This window comes from Accipiter gentilis, chromosome 21 (genome assembly GCF_929443795.1).
Source record: "Accipiter gentilis chromosome 21, bAccGen1.1, whole genome shotgun sequence".
Lineage (NCBI taxonomy): Eukaryota > Metazoa > Chordata > Aves > Accipitriformes > Accipitridae > Astur > Astur gentilis.
In genome coordinates, this window is record NC_064900.1 from 5135707 (window position 1) to 5148752 (window position 13046).

Consider the following 13046-nt stretch of genomic DNA (forward strand, 5'->3'; position numbering starts at 1 on the left):
GTTCTGAACAAAAGTTAATCCTTATTTTAACAGGACTTTCATTCATTCTACTAATTGAGAGCCCATGATCCAAGAGAACTGCCAGCAAAAGCAGGTAGAAAAAAGAGCATGTGGGATGAGTGTAGCTAGACACCTTTATTCTGTCTTTCTGTGTACCTGCACGTACCAGTGGTAAATTCAAAGTAAATGTTCACATCCAAAAAACCTCGAATGGAAGACATGACAAGTGTTGGACGTGAATTCTGCATATATGTCTCTCTGCAGCAGAGGTTCTTATCCCTGTTTTTGTAGGGACTTGAAATTCACTCCTGGATACCAAGCCAGGCACATCACTTATTTTAGCTAGATCAATTTTCTCCTTTTGCAGAGAGTAGTTCAGTCTTCCTCAGTCTCTTTAGTACTTTTGCCCCTATTATCACTGTGTCTAATCATAACTGTTGAGATGATTATCCGCGTATGTCTCTGGTGGAAAGGAAATGTTATTCTTCCCATTTCACAGAAGGGGAGAGAGACACCATGTAACTATGTGACTAATGCAAGGTCCCGAGGGAATTAATTGAAAGCGGTGTCTAGGGAAAACTGCAGGAAACACGAGTTTGGTACCGAGTGCTGCCTTACTGAGTGGCTGATTTTGTAACATGAATCCCACTCCCTGGGATCTCATCGGAGATTCATCAGTTCGTTTTCTACTTGCAAGCTGGTGATAAACACCAGCCTCTGCCAGCCTAGTCTGTGATTTAACATAAGTGCATCTCTGCAAAGTTGCTGATTCGGTTGACTGGAGATTTTCCACATCTGGATAATTTTAGTCAGAGTTAACTTTCTTGCAACTTTCTTGATTTATTTTTTTTTTATTGGCATCTGAGACTTTGGCCCATGGCTGTGGGAAGGAAAGGCTGTATGCAGAATCCAGCTCTGTAAACAAGTTTCTACAAAACCTGAAGATAGAGGATGGCGGCTTGTAGTTCAGGCCTGTCTCATTGCTAACCTCTTTTTGCTATGTAGTTAACCTCAACAGCGTTTGTAGGCATATTATACCTGTCTTACAACTGTCCTGCTGGTACCATGCACAATTAATATGACGCCTGGGAATGTAATACATGCTTCATGTCACAGAATTTAATTCATTTAGCAGTTTTCTTCCCTGGATATATCTTGGCTAAGGTCAGTGAATTTGCACTGAAATTTCGTTTGTCTCTCCGTGCACATACTGCTGCATTACCACAAGATCCCAATTAACAATGTCAGACACATTTTTCTACTTTTCTTCTAATAGGAGAAGAAAACGCACAATAAGCTGATTTTTCACAATGCTTTTCAGCACACAGGCCTTGGTACAACCTAGGGAATACCCTTCTATTGCTAAAAATAATAGCGCTAAAGTCTTTGCCCAACTGTTAACTAAAATTTGTATAGCATGGTGGATAAATCATCTGCTTAGTACGTCTGAAGCATTATGTTCCAATCCTGTTAAAGTTGTAGTTATTCAATATTTCAATTAACTCTTTTCTGCTGATATGATTATATATTAATTAAATCTTGCTAATATTTCCATAGCCATGATAGAGGAATATATTTGATCAGATATTTCTTTTCATGTGTATGAAAGGCCTGCTAGGGAGAGAGCTGCAGAACTGTAAAGAGATATGCTATCTTTAAACAGAAATTACTTTAAGGAAAGGGCTGGCTGTGGGAGATGCTTGCCAGCATCTCTCTCTGTTGTGTGATCCTGTTTTTTTTTCACCGTGCAAGTGCAATTGGGCCTCAGCAGAGGCAAAATTGTAAGAAAAGCCAGAATCGCAAAGAAGTGGTGATACAGCAGGTTGCACTTCTTTTTAGCTAGTCCTGTAATGATATTCCTGTGTAGCAAAAGGATTTCATAGATGTTGGGAGCATTTTCCCATACGGACCCATTTCAAACCATAAATTTCGGTTCCTGTGATGCTTTCAGTAAATACAGGTGGTGTTAAGCCACCAGGCTTTCCAGGGTCTAAACGAGGCAATTGAATTTTCATGGTGCAAAGCTGAATTCTCCCTGTGCTTTCTGTTGGAGGACGATCTTCCTCTCTAGCCCTTCTCCTGTGCTGTTTAAGGGCATTCCTGCACCTCTTTGAGGGCGAGTGAAGTGGGTCCCATTGCCGTATTTTGAAACCAGGTTTTCTGTAAAACATAGGGAATCAAGCTTTGCTTTTTATGAGCAGCATAGGACAGAACTGTGGCTAACTCAGCCCCTGCTTTCTCTGCCTGCGTAAGCCTGTGAACCGTTCCAGGGCTGGCATGAGCTGGTCTTAATTCTGCCTTGTTTCATTTGACCACGCAAGCGGCTCACTTGTGTGTAGCTGGGCTGCTTTAATTTCTTGCTCCTTTCCTTGCTTTGCTTACTGCCTGCGTGCAGTGATTTGGATCCACCCCACGAATCCCGTGGGTACTGCCTTACGAAATCATCAGCTTCCTCTTCAATTTTTTGTTTGTTTGTTTGTTTTTTCCTTGCTGTCACCCCCCTCGTGCCGCAGTCCCCATCAGTCACGGGGTGCCCGGGAGCAGAGGGAACTGTGCTGCCAGCTCTAATGGATGGGCCGGAGCCCCTGGGGTGCAGGAGGTGCAGTGCTGACTGACGGGAAGCCACCTTGGTGGCACCGAGCGATAGTCCCTGCCTTGCCTGCTGGGGTAAGCGGTGGCGGAGAGCTGTGATCTTGCGTGTTTGGGGTGGGGAAGGGGGCAGGCGGTGCCCCCTCACAGGCGCAGGCATTTGCTGCGTGACCTGCCATTTGCTTTTCAGTCATTTGGATACAGAGATGTGGTCTGCAGTGTTGCTGCCGAGCGAAGAAAAACATTGCGGCTTTTTTTAAAATCAAATCCTGTAGGGCTCTGTCTTCTCCGTCTGTTTATCCTAGCTCTGTATTCTGTCTTTTAAAAATCTTTTCCCTCCTCTCTCTTTCCCTTCCCTTTGCTCTCTCTCCTTATCTTCCTCTTCCAGCTCTTCCCCTTCCTTTTCCTCCCTTCTCACTTACCCTCTTGATGAGGGGAACGTAGAATTTCCCTTTTCGGATCAGGTCCATTTGGCCCATCTGTCCCTCCCTGCATCGCGCAGCCCCACAGCAGCACGTGCTACAGCCCATCCTGCACGCTTCAAAGGAGAACGTGTGCATATGCCTAATTGTACAACACCATACAAGAATGGGGAAAGTGTTTCTTTCCTTCCCTTTCCAGGCCCCGATGCCCTGAATTCCCCTTCACATTTGTTCAGCGTCGTTTTCAGTGTTGTTATTTCTCCCCAAATTATGCAGCCGCGGTATCTGAGCTAACAGCCTCCCGCGGCCGTGGATCCCACAGGTTCTCCGTCACAGCAGGAGGGAAAGCTGCCTTTTTTCCAAATCGGCTGCCTCCTGATTTAATCGCCTCTTGGCCCCCTTAGGTTTCATGCCTGCATTTCTGTTGATGGCAATAGCTCGCCCAACGTGTCATCCGTTTCTGTGAATCAAATAGTTATGCCTCTTCAAAAGAGCTGCCTTCATCAAGCTCTCACTTTCCTTGGGCTCTTTCCCTATTTAGCATCCTGTGGATTCAGTGCCATAGACAGGTATCCCAGCATGGGCTCTGGGACTCTGTGAGCTCTGCCCAACGTTTCCAGTGTGATCTTGTATACAGCAGTGAATCTTTTCATGCCTTGTTTTCCTGTCTGTAAAGCGGGGAGTTACGTTTTGTTCCTTTTCCCCTTCCTGGCAGCTATGCCCATCTAAGCTAGTCCTGTTGCAGACCGTCTGTACCTGACCACGTGTAGGTGAAGTGCAACAAGGAGCTCTCACTAGAAGCCTCTTGGGTGCTAACAGAAAAGGAAAAGTCGATTATATCTGGATTCCCCATGCTGCAGGACTAGTAAAACTTCTACCCTCAGGTCCTCTAAAAGGAAATGCCAACATCCAAGTCCTGGATGCAGAACATCCAAAGGCACTTCAGTGCCAGAGACAGACCTCCCTTCATTGAAGAGCATCAACTAACAGCCCTGCTCCTTTTCTAAGGTTCACTGGACCTGGCTTTTTTTGTCTGTCTTCAATGACTTGATGGAAGAGAGGGGTTTTTTTAAACCATAATTTGTGTTGATTAGTTTGTAGCATTGGGCTGATAATGGGTTGTTTGGTTTGGTTTTTTTAAAAAAAAACTTTTTTTTTTCCTGACAAAGGGACAGTTCAGATGATGTGAGTTTTGGAATGAAGATTTTTAGCAGGCAGTGTTTTGCTAATGCTACCCATTTTCAGGTCATATTGTTTTGACTTAACCCCAATCCAGCAACATGGTATATGGATATGGCCCTCAACTCGTGCTATACCTGACCTAAATCACTGAAGTCAGAGGCTTTGTAATGGGTAACTATTTTTAGGTATTACATAGATGAACTCAATAATAACAACCCAGGTTATCTTTTGGAAACTCAATTTCCCTTCTTTTTTTTTATTCCTGCATTGCTGAATTATACATTTCACTTGCCCACATCTTGGAACCTGAATTATTCCCAGAAGTATAGGATGGTACTCAGCACCCCAGGCTTCCGCCCATCTTATTTTAGAGCGCGGTCATGTTTTTAAGTTCACCCCTGCTGCTTGCTTCTCCCCCAGCCATTCACCCTCTGAGCAAATTCATGCTGAAGATGGAGTTGCAAAGTCCCACTTGCGCAGAGGGATGCTGAGCACTGGATGGATGTGTGAGGGTAGGATCCTTCAGCCCTGTAGCCAGCAACTGCCAATCAAGCATTTGGACTGAATCTATAAGGCCAACCGTTTAGGTGTCTAGCAATAAGGAGTTCAGTTTCCGAGGGGCTCATTTAAATACTGCCTTGCGTAAGTGCCAAGTGACGTAGTTGATTGATGCGTGATGGATATGTTCCTCCTGCTCTAGGATCATGACCTCCAGCTGGAGTCATATTCTGAGGTAACTATAGCATTTTCTGGAAATTTAAATTCTTTTAGTATATAAAAATAAATTTTGTCCTTCCTGGGGCTGAGGGAAACCTTTTGAATGTAAACAGCTGCAGTAGTTAATATTGCTGAACATATAGCACCGGGCAATGCCTAGTTTGTGAAAATTTTGTGGAGAAGGTATGTATGTTGCTTTCCTCAATGTGAAATATGTAACAAAAAAAGGAGGCATTGGACCCAAGGGCCAGATTTAGCCATGTACGGGGCAATGACAATAATAAAAATGCTATAAAGCCTAATTTCTGTTGTCTATAGTGAAGCAGAGGATTCTGAGGTGTGAAGTCAGAGATGCGAACAAAACTGAGGTTTGAAAAAAATGGACAAACTTAGACCAGGGGACTGTGACGATGGCCATGTCTGTCTGTGATAAGAACCCAGAATGATGGGCATGAGGGGAACCCCCAGCTGGGAGATCATGCGGTGCTGCAGGGCAGAGGAGGGGGAGCATTGGGGGAGCTTTGTTGTAAATTTAGTTCTTTTATGAAAACTAGTAACTATTTTAATGCATAGAAATTTCCACGATAAATGTTTTCGAACACTTACGTAGGAACTGCCTAAAATGGTTCTTTGTGAAAGAACAACAATTAAATTACATGCTTTTGAAACTCTGGAGAAAATAAAGTGGTGTTTCCTACCTCGTTTAAATGTGCAGCAACAGAAAATGACTGTGCAGGTGTGATACCATGTGGGAACAATTAGCTGACCTTGAGTGTCAAAGATTGCCGTTATCTCATTTTACTAGTTTGGATCAAAACATTTGAAGATGGGCCATGTGGGGACGGTGGTGGGGATATGCGCTGCTTGGGTCTTGGTGGCAAGGGAAAATTTATATTAAGTGCCTTAAGGATGGATCAAACCCTGTCCTCGGTCCTTACTGTCCCCAGTTGGGCACGTGGGATCTTTGATCAGTCCCAGAACAAGGTGGCACGACTATCCCATTGGTTCTGTTAGCATCTGGTGTTAGTTTTGCATATGAAATATGGAAGCTTTTCATTTACGGGGAGTGTTGGGGGTGGGAGAGGGAAGTTGCATGACTCAAGAAGTTATGTGAATTAAAAACGAGAGCAAAAACGAAAGCCAACTGCAGTCATTAAAAATTAATTTCCAGGAAGGCTAGGGAAAGGAAGATTAAAAAATATTATGATTTCTGTCACGACTGCGTTTAAGCTGGGCTGTTAAAGTTGCTATTGTCTGGCCCAGCTGTTTTAGAACAATTATCTGTTTGACAACAGGCAGAAGGATAAGCTGGCTACTGCTCCCTTTCCATGAGATGCTGTACAGAAGCACACGCGTGTCTGCGTGTGCCCTGACGCTCCCTCCTAGCTCACCCCCATGTGAAAAAAAAATCTTGACCCTCTTTACTGAGAGGCAAAGAAGCCTGAAATGTCACCCCAGAGCCTTCTCGTTGAAATGCTGACTGAAGCGTGTGCTACAAGGAGCCTGGTCTGTCAGTCTTGATTTTTTTTTTTTATCCCCCCCCCCCCCCCCCCCCCTTCTCCTCTGTGGGAGTTTTGTGCCACACAAGTCTGGCAAGATCACAAATGTGAGTTTGGCATGTGGCTGTATGTGTTTTAACACCTACCTCCGCAACCACGCTTCAGTTTCTTATAGTTGCCTTCTGCTCTACGCTTTCTTGGTGTGAATTAGGCTGGTGCTTTGAGCTGAGGAAATCTGAGGAAACATACTCCTGGAAAAAAAAAAAAAGTGACCCGCTCTGCGAAAATTCTTCCTTCTGTCCCCATTGCTGTTTCTGGCCATGCTCCCTATATATAATTCCAGTCCCAGTCTTTGCCTCTCCAGCTTCAATTCCCAAGGGTGGCCAGGAGGCTTCCCGGAAACAAAATGTAGTTGCAGATTTTTTTAAATATAATTCAGTTTTGTATAGAGACTGAGTAAGCGGTAAGACTGGTTGCTGGTTCCTTACTGACTCCAGGAAAGTTCCTGTCACTTTCCGTATCCAGAAGATAGGGATTTTTTTGGGGGGGGGGGTCCTTTCCTCTTAATTTCCAGAGCAATAGTCCATCTTGGGACCTGGAAGCCAGGCTGGCTTCTTTGTAATTCATACATACCCACAAGGGAAGACAAAGCAAAAAGATCTTAGTTTAAAAATGGACGGGGTGTATTTAGCTTTGCTAAAATGTAGTAAACGGTCATGTTAATCATTCTGCTGAGTAGGGATGGATGCAGAGGGGAACAAACTCTGAGAAAAGATATTTTACAGCTTTTACACATTTCAGAGAAGACTTTTGTGGCCAAACTTCTCTAAGTAATTCCAGTCAACTAAGTTGGAGAATAACAGTAATCTATTTCTTCAGGTAAACAAGTTCATGATTTGGTTTTTGTTTTCTACCTAAGATTACTTCAATAACAGGCCCAGGCCTGCAAGCGTTCAATCTCATGTATCATGTGCTGATTTCAGAGGCCAGGCTCATTTGGGGAAGAAACACTGCAATTTTCTCTGAAGGTTTTCTCTTTGCTATCCTCATTCTGGACTATCAGAGAGACGATCTCTTTTCTCTCCTACAGACTCTTTCCTGGGATGGGGACCTGCCCACTCCCAATTTTCCTCCCACCCCAGCACTAGGGTGAAGCAAACAGGGCTGCACTGGTTATTTGGAGCTGTGCTTTTGCTCCTGGGCAGGGTTACAGTGCGGCTGGGATGCTCCGCATCGTCTCCTCGATGGTAGTGGGTTATTTCTGAATCTTTTTCCGTGCGCATCATCTACACGACAGTTTCAAAATCTTCCGCAGTGTTAAGCCTGGTATGTTTAATGAAGCCGCGTTTCAGCGTGGGTCTTGCCAAGGAGTCACTGGCCACGCTGGCTGTTTGGTCACTGGTGCCACTCTGTTTTATGCTGTGGTTGCCTGGCAGCTAGGAGGGGAATTTCTCCTTTGCCAAAGCTTCTGCCATTGACACTTGTGTTAAATCAATCTTTTTGCTAACAGCTGACAGTATGGAGCCCCTGACACATGGCTCTGCTCCTAATTCCACTTACTAGAAAGCAGTAGTGATGTACGCTAGCCAGCCAACTCATTACTGACTGTAACCATTGCAGCAGCCGACTCGTTCCTTCCCCTTCACTTCGGATTTCTCCGCTGCTGCTTGCTGCCTCTTTTCCTATCAGCTCAGATGACCCGATCTCAACAAAGTCCTCTCCTGTTAATGTCTAATGAGCAGTTCATAACAGCTATGGAGATGCAGCATCCCGTCCAGGCTAGACATTGACAGGCAGTAAATAAATATTCCGCTCCGTGCTTCTGTCAGAGTATTCATCGTGCTGTAGTCTTTGCTCTGCTTTCTGTAGCTGCCGGCATGCGTATTGTGTTAGTCCTGTCACTTGGGTAATGCGTGGGAGGGAGGAGAGGGTCACCTTGGCTGGACAAAGTTAAAGCATGAAACTTGTAACCCCTATGTCTCATGGGCCAACGGGAGCGCGATGTGTCCTTGCAATGTGAAGCTGTTTGTAGGATGGGTTTTTCTGCGTATGGAACTTGTTTAAGGGCCTCTTTCTTCTTGCCTTTGAAAGGTTTGCACTTGGCTGTCTCCTTCAGTTCATTTAAAAACATGCTGCCCTGGCCCTTGTGCAGGACCCGGTTAAAATTCTACTTCTTCTCACCCAGAATTAGTGAGCAGCATTGGCCCGGGAATACCGTGTTAGAAATCTTTGTTGCAAAAAAGGAAATATATTCGAGCGCAGAGACACATTAGTAACTTTTCCTGCTCTCTATAAGCATCTCTTCATTAGGTTAAAGTTTCCTCCTCATAGCAGCTTTCACCTTTGAGGTTTTATAGGCAAGGGATGTGAACAGCACAGGGAGATTTTACAAGGTAATAAGAGCACAAAATCTACTGCAGATGATAATGACGGGCTGATTCAGAGATGCACCATCAGGCGAGAGCTGAGGAGCATGACTTTCTTCCCCAGGCGCATTTGGGAAGTCATCATATGCCCCTGTTGCTGGTCATGTGCACGTTCCCAGCAGAGTGCCTTGGGGATTACTCCACCTCAGTTGGGAAGCTTCAATTAAACCTCAGGACATTTGGCCCTGAGATTTGCAGGCAGTCCTTTTTTTCAACCTCCCAGCTACCTGCTGTGTCTTGATATAAGCCTCCACAAAGTTAAAAGTGGTATTAGGATGAGATGACTCATTTTTGTAATAGAGATGGATGAGTTTTCAAATATGCATGTTTACTCCTTGCCCTACTCGTGAGCATCTGTGGGCACAGCTATTCATCCACCTGCACAAACATTTATGGCGCGCGGCCTCCCTTGACCTGTGCCGAGGCACGCTTCGTTTGCTTTTTTCTCAGCTGTTCAGGGAAGCACCTCCAAATAATCCGGGAGGCATCGCTGAAGCAGCTGCCAGGTCTGTAGCACCCTCACCTGGTGCAAGTGTGGCTATTCCCCTTAATGTCCATTCCCCCACATAACAATATACAATTTCTCAGGGATACAGCTGCCCAAAAGCAACCCAGCGCCAGTCCCGAGCGTCACGTCGTAGCTGTGAACCTGAAGCAGCGCAGCCGTTTGCTTGAAGCCTCCAGCATCCCACCTCCCGACCCGCCGTTGGAGCCGCTCGGGTCTCTACGCGTCCAGGCATCCAGTGTTTCTTTGGCTCGCCTGAAGTTTTGATGTCAAAACGTCATGACTCAAAGCGAATGGGATCCTGGATGCCCTCACAAAGATGTCCCGTAAAACAGGCGCGTTGAAATCTGGCAAGGCCAATTCCTTGCAGCTGGTGGAACTCGGCAAAGATTTGTGCGATCTGGCCGCGCGTGTCTGTAGAGCTGCCGAGTCACCCATATCCTCTGAACGCTTTTATGTGTATATAAGCACACGTGTGCATATAATTATCTATAGCTCTATGCATAGAAAACTCTGTATGTGTTTTCATTCTCTCTCTTGCCCCGCAGCAGCTATTGTTTTTCCAAATTGCGACTTCTGACATTTCCCCTTTGTTGCCTGCTTCAGTTCTAACCCGCTGCATCCCCCTGCGTTTTCAGACACTTTCCTGAGGGAAGTTTGCTGTGCCAGACCCTTTAGTGATTCGCATGGGATGGCTGGGGAACAGGCTGAGACCCCGTGTCTTATCTCACGGGCACGGACTTATCTGGTGAGGGAACCCAAGCTTTCGGAAGGAAAAAGTTGCCCCTGTAACCCCCTGTCCTGTATGGATTCCCCAGGTTGTGCCATGCTCTCTGCCGCTTATGTGCCGAACAGGAGGACGTACAGCACTTGCAATATATTTTGAGAGGCTTGACTGTTTCAAGCTGCTTGTGGCTCTGAAAACAGCTTTATTTAAATACTGCATGCAAGCTGGTGTTTCAAAATAAGAGAATAATTAAGGCGAGGAGGAAGGGAGGGAGGATATAAAATATTCATGTACTTCAAAGAAAATACAATCTTCTTAGGTGTCCTGTGGCTACAGACTATTTAGGGAGCGAAATGTGCCGCGGCAGTTCAGTGAACTTTTCCACGCGTAGGCACCTCTCCGAGAGCTTGGCCCGGTGACTCTGATGGCATTTGGGAAAGGGCAGAGGATCATAGGGAAAAACAGGGGGGAAAAAATAGGAAGGCGGAAAAATGTCAGTGGGAGTGCTATTTTGCCTTCCAAAACACACAGTTTGGGGAGGGTTTATGCTCTTTGTGCGTCATGCTTGTTTTTGGAGAGGGAAAAATGGAGAAATTATTTGGAGAAGATGAACTATTTTAATTTCTTATTTTGCAGTGACAGTTTTGTTTTGCAAAACTTCTAAAATAAAAAAGAGGAATTTTGGAAAGAAAAGGCAGGGTTTTTTCATGTAGGTCAGATAAAATTTTTCAGCCAATCTGAAAAGATTGTTTTTCTAAAAAAAACCACAAGCAAGCAAGCAAAAATTAAATGATAGGTCTTGAGTCTTCCTGGAAAGAAATATTTTCAATTTATCATTTTGAGCAGTGGCCAGAAAAATTGTGCCTGGTGCTGAAGAGAAGGTGTGTCAGAGGCGGACGAGAAAAGGGAATAATGTGGCTGAGATCGATAGAAAGGCTGAAGTTGGTGATACCCAGGCAAGGGAGGAAGGAGGTGGGGGGGTCAGAAAGCCTCATCGCCCTTGTAGTCCCGCTGGGGTACGTGAACAAGATCTGGACCTTTGGGAGAAAAGAGGCTGGCGAGCATTCTGGTGCCGCCGGCCCTGGGAATGTTGTGCGGAGGGGCAGGGCGACGCAGGTTCGGCTGACTGCTTCGCTTTGAATGGCACGCTGCTTAGCCCGTTGTCTCGGCCGCTAGCGGCGTTGCTGAGGGCATCTGTGCCCGTGAATGCTGGAGCAGGAGATGGAGGAATAATTGGTTGGCCGCAGCGGTCTCCGTGCCCACTGATCTGTGGGGAGCAGAGCCGTCCAAAAGGCGCAGCCAGATGGTGAGCTCTAATGTGCCCATATTTATAGATGTCTTCATTAGGTGACACCCACGCGAGAGTCGAAGGAGCTGTGCCTCTCAGGGCTTGTCAGGGACCGGTATGGCACAGTGGTGAAGGTGGCCTTTGAATTAAGGGAGGGGAGCACAGGAGTGGGGATGCAGTACTTTTTACTGTGCAGTTTGAGGAGAGATGCACGGTGAAAGGAGAAAACACAATAAGAATAAAGGGGAAAAGGATAAGGATGGGGGTGAAGCTAAGCTGAAAAAAGCCACAACCTTCTCCCCACGTCCAACGCCACCTTCGCTCCGTTTTCTGTCTCCCCACCCTGCTCAAAGGACCCCTGTGCTACCCGAGCTCATGCTAGCCCCATGCTCGGCACCCTGTCCCGCTCTTACCTCTGTTCCCCGACTCAAAGCCTCTGGCTGCTTCTTAGCGTGTCCCCCTCGCAGCCCATGCATGCACAGGCATGGATATGTGCCCACAAAAGCCTTCCTGCTGCTGACTCCAGGATAACTGACCTATGTAAGAAACGTGGCCGATGAGCACACTGGAGGGATATTCTGTCTGGGGGGAGAGAGCTGAGAACAAGAGTGTTTGTGCTCGGACTCCATCCTTGCTTGTATTTCTGCATCTACTGTCACTCCTTTTGCAACTTCTTCCGTGCTCTTTTCCCCTGCTTGTGTGTCACATTCAGTCTGCAAAATCCTCTAGTTCTGCTTTCTGGAAGAAGTGCGTGCAAGATGACAATTTTAGCCTGCAAATTGTTGGTCTTGTTATTGCCAAGGCCATCTTTCTCTAGTCTAGTATTTCCCTGGGTTTAGTCCTGCTATTATTATTACAGGAAAAGTAGGAAGTATTCTCCCCCTTTATCCACTGTTCCCATTTCAGAGTCATTCAGGAAGAATTTCCAGAATGCCATCGTGTATGTTAGAGCAAAGCACCTGGAGGCTTTTGAACCTCATATTCTATAGACAGATATTGTCCAAAAAGGGGCAATTGTATAGACAAAGCCATCTTCAAAGGACCATAAGGGCTAACTGAAGTGAATGGAGCATTTTGGATAATAATGGGCAGGTTGCAAAAACCTAGAGCAGAGCACTTGGGGAATAGGTGGAAGGGCTGCTAGCCAGGATTTTAGGTGGCCTGGTCTGATGACACCTCAGCAATGCAGGTTGGGTAGATCAGACGGGCATTTTGGGAGCCAGCAAGCCCTGCAGAGTCTATCTGCATCTGGCAGCCTCAGTAGAGAATTGCCTTTCAGCTGATTAGATCTCTTGCACCGCTTGTCACTTCCAAAAGACACATCACGTGCATATGGAGCTTTTTGCACGTATTAAGTCTGGGTTTGTGTTAGCAGCCCTTGAAAGTTGTTTCTGAGGAAAGAACGGGTAGATCTACAACAGGGCTACGGAAGAAGCAAATTTTGACTTGGATCTTGACTGCAAGTAGACTTTGCCCTGGCCTTGCTAGGATCCGACAGCACGTTATGCCTTTTGCGTGCCTGTATTTCTTACTTTTCCCTGTATGCCTTGGGTGGCTGCCAAAATATAAGTGTACTGCCATTCCGTGAGAGTGTGATGGCTCATCTGGAAGGTGGCACGCAACTTTCTGTGCTGGAAGTATCCGACAGGCTACTATTAGTCCTGGTCTGAGGTATGACTGTACTGCAGTCC

General features: G+C 46.0%; 1 protein-coding gene across 1 annotated transcript in view; it reads left to right on the plus strand.

Annotated features, from left to right (window-relative positions):
- The window catches only part of LSAMP (limbic system associated membrane protein), a 1007497-nt gene that overhangs the window by 339567 nt on the left and 654884 nt on the right, over positions 1 to 13046 (plus strand). The gene's annotated exons all lie outside the window — the stretch shown is intronic.